Raw genomic sequence first — 6119 nt, forward strand, 5'->3', positions numbered from 1 at the left:
CACATGTCTACACTTATATGTATGCAGTACTGCTGGATTTTAAACTTATAAAGCTATTACATTAAATAGAGTATCTATTATGTTGTCAAAACTACACATGAAAATGTTAGAAGAGCAGTCATTTTGCTGAAAGGAGTGTTACCTATCCACATTGCGGCAGTGAACATAGAACCCAGCTTATCATCACAACTAACATGTCTGGATACTGTGACCCCTGCCTATCCTACTCCCCAACTATGGCAGTGATCATGTCTGTGTCCTGTCTCCAGTCACCTTCCACACAGTACTTTCAGTAACCAGGTCTTTTCTGTCTTCCACTTACATTCCATTAACTGTCAGAGCCACTCACAAAGCAGATATCATACTCCCCTTCATACCATATCTCTGGGTCCTAGTCATCAAATGCCCCATTAGTGTGAGGCAAGGGGGGGGGGGGCGTCTGCCCCAGGCTCAAGTTATTAGGGGCACAAGTATTCATAAATGATTGCCAATACTGCATTTGCAGTTGCAGCTAGAAGTTGAGTGCCTGTTAATAAATGTAGCAACGTGCTTGTTACAACTGTAGCCAAGCATGTTTCATTTTTTTTTTCTTCAAGTTTGGGTTTGGGGAGGAACTGATCATGGTGTTGAATGACCTAGCTGTGGTCCTGGATCCTGGCAGTTATCTCCTTCTTCTTCCTTCTATTTCTGCCTCTCTCAGTCTCAGCAGTTATTGCAGCCTGTCCATCCCCCACTCCAGAAGTGTTCATGGGCACCAGCCATTTTGTATTAGTCAGTCTGAAATCATTACATAATCGTTGTGTGCTGTTATATGTTAAATGCTCTGTCTCGTGCCCAGTTATACACCATGTGGAAAAGATTCTGTTTTAGGAGAAATCCTTTTAAGACCATTGCAAGTTGATCAGCTTCAGAACATCACATTAACCCACCCTCTTTTTTCCGAAATGTGCATTTTTGTTTGCAATAAAGTATTTAGGAACATTTTTAAACTGTTTCTCTAAACATATTGTATACTTTCTTAACACCTTCAAAAGCATATAATGCATTTCATGTAATTATTTTTAGATATGTCTACACATAGATGCCCTTACCTCATATTTTAATCATCCTGCAAAAGAACAGTGTTATGTTATATTAGACAAACAAGTGTGTTTTTATTTCTTTGGCTTATTGGTAAATGTCTCTAACTGTCCCAGTTATTTCAAGATAAAAATATATTACTGTGCAAATTGTTATTTACTCTTCTGGGAAGAAAAAGAAACTCATCCGGCTTGTCACAGTAAGTTTTCAGAAATTAACAGTGTCTAGTATGCTGTTGCCATAGGATCCATATAGTCATGAAATGTTGCTGTACAACAGTGAATGTTTCTGTTTTACACATTTTATTAGAACAAACTACATTTGTATAAGGTCAGTTTTCAGAGCTTCTGTCTGAAATCTGTATGTATTTTCATTGTTTGCTCTTTTGATAATCTGTCTTCACGCAGCTGATTGATGAATGGAAAAAGCTGTTGCCCAGTCACTGGATACATTGGAACAATGTACTGTCTAAGCACGTCATACAAATGCTGACTCAGTGTTATCTCATTCACATTAGAAATCCTGACGGCCTTGTTTATGTTGGCTATTGATTTCTTCATCTTGCCGTTTACCTATGGCCATAATGGAGTCACCCTTCTGTGAGTTATACCCTTAATGTTGCAGAACTTTCTGAACTGAATGCTGTTAAGCAGTTGACCATTAGATTAGACAGTGAGTAGTGTAGCAAGCAATGAGAAAATCTTTTTGTCTAAGACAAGAATTATACAGCATTTGTGATATTGCATGACAAAGGTTCTACAAACATGATTCTAGATTGTTCGTCTCTCAGTACTAACAAGTAACTTGTAAAATTCCCCATAAAATCCACTACTTATGCCTTTTGTGAGTCCGATATCTGTACAGGAACATTTTTATTGTGATGTGTATTGGTCTAGCAAAGCAGTTTTTCTGAATCTGTGTTTCACTGAAACTCAAGGCTCCATGCATTGCACATTCTTCTGCCATATTTACAGCTTGGTATCTTACCTTATCCCTTCAGCTTGGTATCTTACCTTATCCCTTCAGCTTGGTATCTTACCTTATCCCTTCAGCTTGGTATCTTACCTTATCCCTTCAGCTTGGTATCTTACCTTATCCCTTCAGCTTGGTATCTTACCTTATCCCTTCAGCTTGGTATCTTACCTTATCCCTTCTCTTCCTGTCTCTAAACCATAGCAGAGCTTTAAAGATTTGTCAGTTCAAGTGGTTCTTGATTAAATAACTCATGAGCTACGATTCTGTTCTTTCTAGTGCATGGAAGGTCGCATGTATTATTTTATTATTAACCTTTGCTTTTGCATATAAAAGCATTTCGTTGGCAGTGCCATCACTGAATTGCATGGTTATTTATTGCCATTAATTACCTACAGTACTGCTCTGGCTTTAACTTTTTTGAAAATGTCAACTGTTTGGCACCAGAACTATCAAAATCAGAGTTTAGTATCTTTAATAATATAACCAGGCCAGACCAGATGGATTGTCCATGTTATATACTAGCTCTACTTTGTTCAAAAATATGTTACATCGAACAAAGTAAATGCCCACTTCAGCGAAAGTGCATTTCAACAAAAGTGCACTTTCACTGAAGCCTAGTTGCCGGATCGGCTGACTGAAAAAAGAAAACATGTTTTGCAGGAGGGGGACAAGCCCCCCTGCACCCCCCATGTGGGGGCTGAGCCCTCCACCCCTACTTAAATATACCAACTCCAAGATTGTACTACAGCAAGGAAAAAGGAATATTCCCATTCCGTGCTGTATTGTGATTTCTGCACTTTGTTTTCAAAGTTTTGGTACTTTGAACAACTGGTCTCGACCAAATGGGTTTCAAAGTACTGAATCTTCGTACGAGCAAAGTAAACCCTATGTATTATGAGGTTGAAGGTATTGCCAGTGTGTTAGTATCTGGTATTGCATTATGCCTGCATTGCTGGTTGCAGTTATAACAGATTTTGCAGAGGACACCAAAGTGACCTTCATATGTTCCTCTTTTACTAGTCCATGTCTCTTTGCTGATGATGTAAAGAAGCACCTGAAGGATATGGAATAAATAGCAGGATAAAACACTGTCTGATTTGTGTCAGGTTTCACCCTCAGCATTGTTAGTATAACTGGTGTGGGACCCAGGTCTTTGTGCAGTTTAGATATGACCCATTAGCAAAACTAGCAGGATTATATGAAAAGGGACAGTTTGCTCATTGCCAAACCCAGCTAGGTAATGTGTTCAGAAGAAGGAGCCACTGGTACTCACTGACAGTCAGTGGTCAGCCTCATAGTAACATGCAGCATTCCTAAAACCTGCTCACATGCTCCTCTTTAGAGGAATTTGAGATTTTTCTTTTACACCAAATGCCATCTTGGATTAAGTTTATCGGTGAGGGACATAATATCGACTGTATACACAATGCCTTTTCACATCATTTCCAGCATTCCATCATGTCCCTTCTCAGTTGTCCCACCCATCAATAACAAAACAAGTATCAAGGAAGGAAGTATTAAACCACCTGCTAAAAGGAGCCATCCAGGGGGGACTACTGCAGCACAAAGACACAGGCTTATTAGCTTTCTATTCCAGATTCTTTTTGCTGCCAGCAAAAAAAGTAAAGGATCTCAAACTTATCCCAGATATCTGCAGCCTAAGCTCTTACATGGTGAAAGAAGCATTTTAAATAGCTTCACTGTAGTCTGTTCTACCTTATCTATTACAACAGATACTGGTGTGTTGTAAGGGTCTCCAACTAACTTCACATAAAAAAAGCCAAAGCATCCAGGAAATGTGTTTACTTCAAGGTAAGTGACAATAACTACCAGTTTAGGAGTCTTCCGTTTGTTGTAACCAGAGATTCCTGAATGTCCCTGAAGTGCATATCCATTATGGCAGCTCATAAGGGTATGCAGTGAGCCAAGATATTCCTGAATCTGGATACTTTATTCATGCTGGGTGTGGTAATCTGCAGGAAATCTCCTTTGTTTCAGTTATTCAAATCCTAGAGGCTACAGTGGCTCTGTCAGATTCCCAGTTTCAGCCAGTTCAATCATCACATTCATCACAGGCTTTACCTTAGACATTATTCTTTGTCTTACCTTCCTCCCCCAGAGCAGGATGCATATCCTTTAAAACAAGGTACTCTGTATTTTGCTGTCATAGTCTGTTCCAGCTGTAACATGCCTCAGGGACTTCAGCATTACAGCCATTTCAGTATGTATTATCTCCCATGCAAGGTTTCACATGAAGGTTTTACAGTGAATAGTTTGGGTTCAGTGGACTTAGCACCATAACCCTCTCCGTTAGTCCATAAAAAAATCTACCTTATGCTGAACTCATTCTCAGTGGTGGGTAGATTATAGGGGTTTATATCACATCATCAAAACGCATAACATCGAATGTGCAAATACACGTATTTTCACATAATCAAAGTGCCTGGAGTTATATCACACTACAGTGAAGATCAGGAATTTTGCCCTTTCCTCACTGTAGTGCGACCTGGGAGTAGGAATATATATTTAGCGGGGGGTGGGGGGGTGCAGCCCCCCAAAGTACAGTATTCGATTATGTGAAAATTTGTGCATTTTCGCATTTGATGTTATGAGTTTCGATTATGTGATATAAACCTGATTATAGCATCCATTTCTTGAACAATCCCTTTCAGGCTCCAGCACCTCAAGCCAGGACTGCCATGGATGCATCTGCTCTGGAGTGTGAGAGGCATTGTTATAGACAGATGGACCGTGGTATTTTGTCAGCTCAGGAAGTATATACTCATATCAATCTTCATAAAATGTGAGACAATTATCCAATCCTGATGGCCTTCCTGAACTTGTTCCAGCCTAAACATAAAGTTGCACATTTTGATGTCATGGGACTTGTCTAATATGGCAAGTGTTGAAAAATGCGTTCTTATCCCCATCTCATGAAGATATGGGTACACAGTAATGTGTTACAGATTCAGATCAATTTCTAGTAGCAGCCCACGCACCAGAGGAGGGCAGTTCCTTGGAGACAAATTTGGTTATTCTTTTAGTTCCTCATAACTAGCTGGTAAGTCCCAAAATCACACAAAAAAAATCTTCCGTTTGTGAAGAGCACCAGTTTTACAGTTTGTTGCGTTCTCCAACAAATACCAAACACTCCACTTCCTTCTGCCTGCAGGATGACAACAAAAAGAAGCTGCAGCACGCAAATGGCCAGATGGTCTCCTTTTTGCTCTTCTTCATTTCAGCTGATGACAAGCGCCATTTAATAAGCCAAGTTCCACAAAGCCAGACACACTCCTGTAACTTCTTTTTGGCTCAGACAGACTTGGTTTGCACTTCACACTTGTTGCAAGGGCCTCTCTGGTTATATCCATTTGTGATGTTGCTGTCTCATCCAATGAACTAATCGCCGAAAGATTTTCACTGCAAGAAGTAGAGAACATGTCTTCTCCTGCTCTGCTTATAGTGACTGTAGCAGGACCTTTTGAAGAGTTATGTCCTTTTAAAGTCCTACTATGAAGTATAACAATGTTGGTCCATTCTGCTGTTTAGCATAGTAGCCAAAAGGATATGATCCTTCATAGCTCATGTATCTATGGTCTATATTTGTCTGAGCTTTTTGACTGAAGTCTCAGCAACATCTCAGATAAAATACTCCTACTGCTATTCCCAACTTTGGTATTCCCAACTTTGGTATAGGATTCTGACCTTCTTTAGCTTCTCTCAAGGCTTGTAAAGTTTTCTTGCTGGATACTTTTAATCTCAGACATTCTATCTGTAACTTTAATTTGTACATGACATTTATATTTCAGGGTTGAAAATTTGACTGTACCTTCCCCTGAGCCACCTGGTACAGAAGAGTTGGAGTTCCTGTCCTAAGACACCCTTTCTAGGGGGGATTAACTCTGCCAGTTTGAGATTTACAGATTCTTTTTCTTTGTTGACCTTAATTCATTTCAGAATTATAGAGTAGCTCATAGGTCACACCCTTCCTTCATATGTAGGATTACCAAAGAGTTCAATCTGAATCAATAAATTAACCTGACAGTGTTTTTCCCAGCATATTC

Source organism: Protopterus annectens, chromosome 11.part0, assembly GCF_019279795.1.
Source record: "Protopterus annectens isolate FY-2018-M chromosome 11.part0, PAN1.0, whole genome shotgun sequence".
Taxonomy (NCBI): domain Eukaryota; kingdom Metazoa; phylum Chordata; order Ceratodontiformes; family Protopteridae; genus Protopterus; species Protopterus annectens.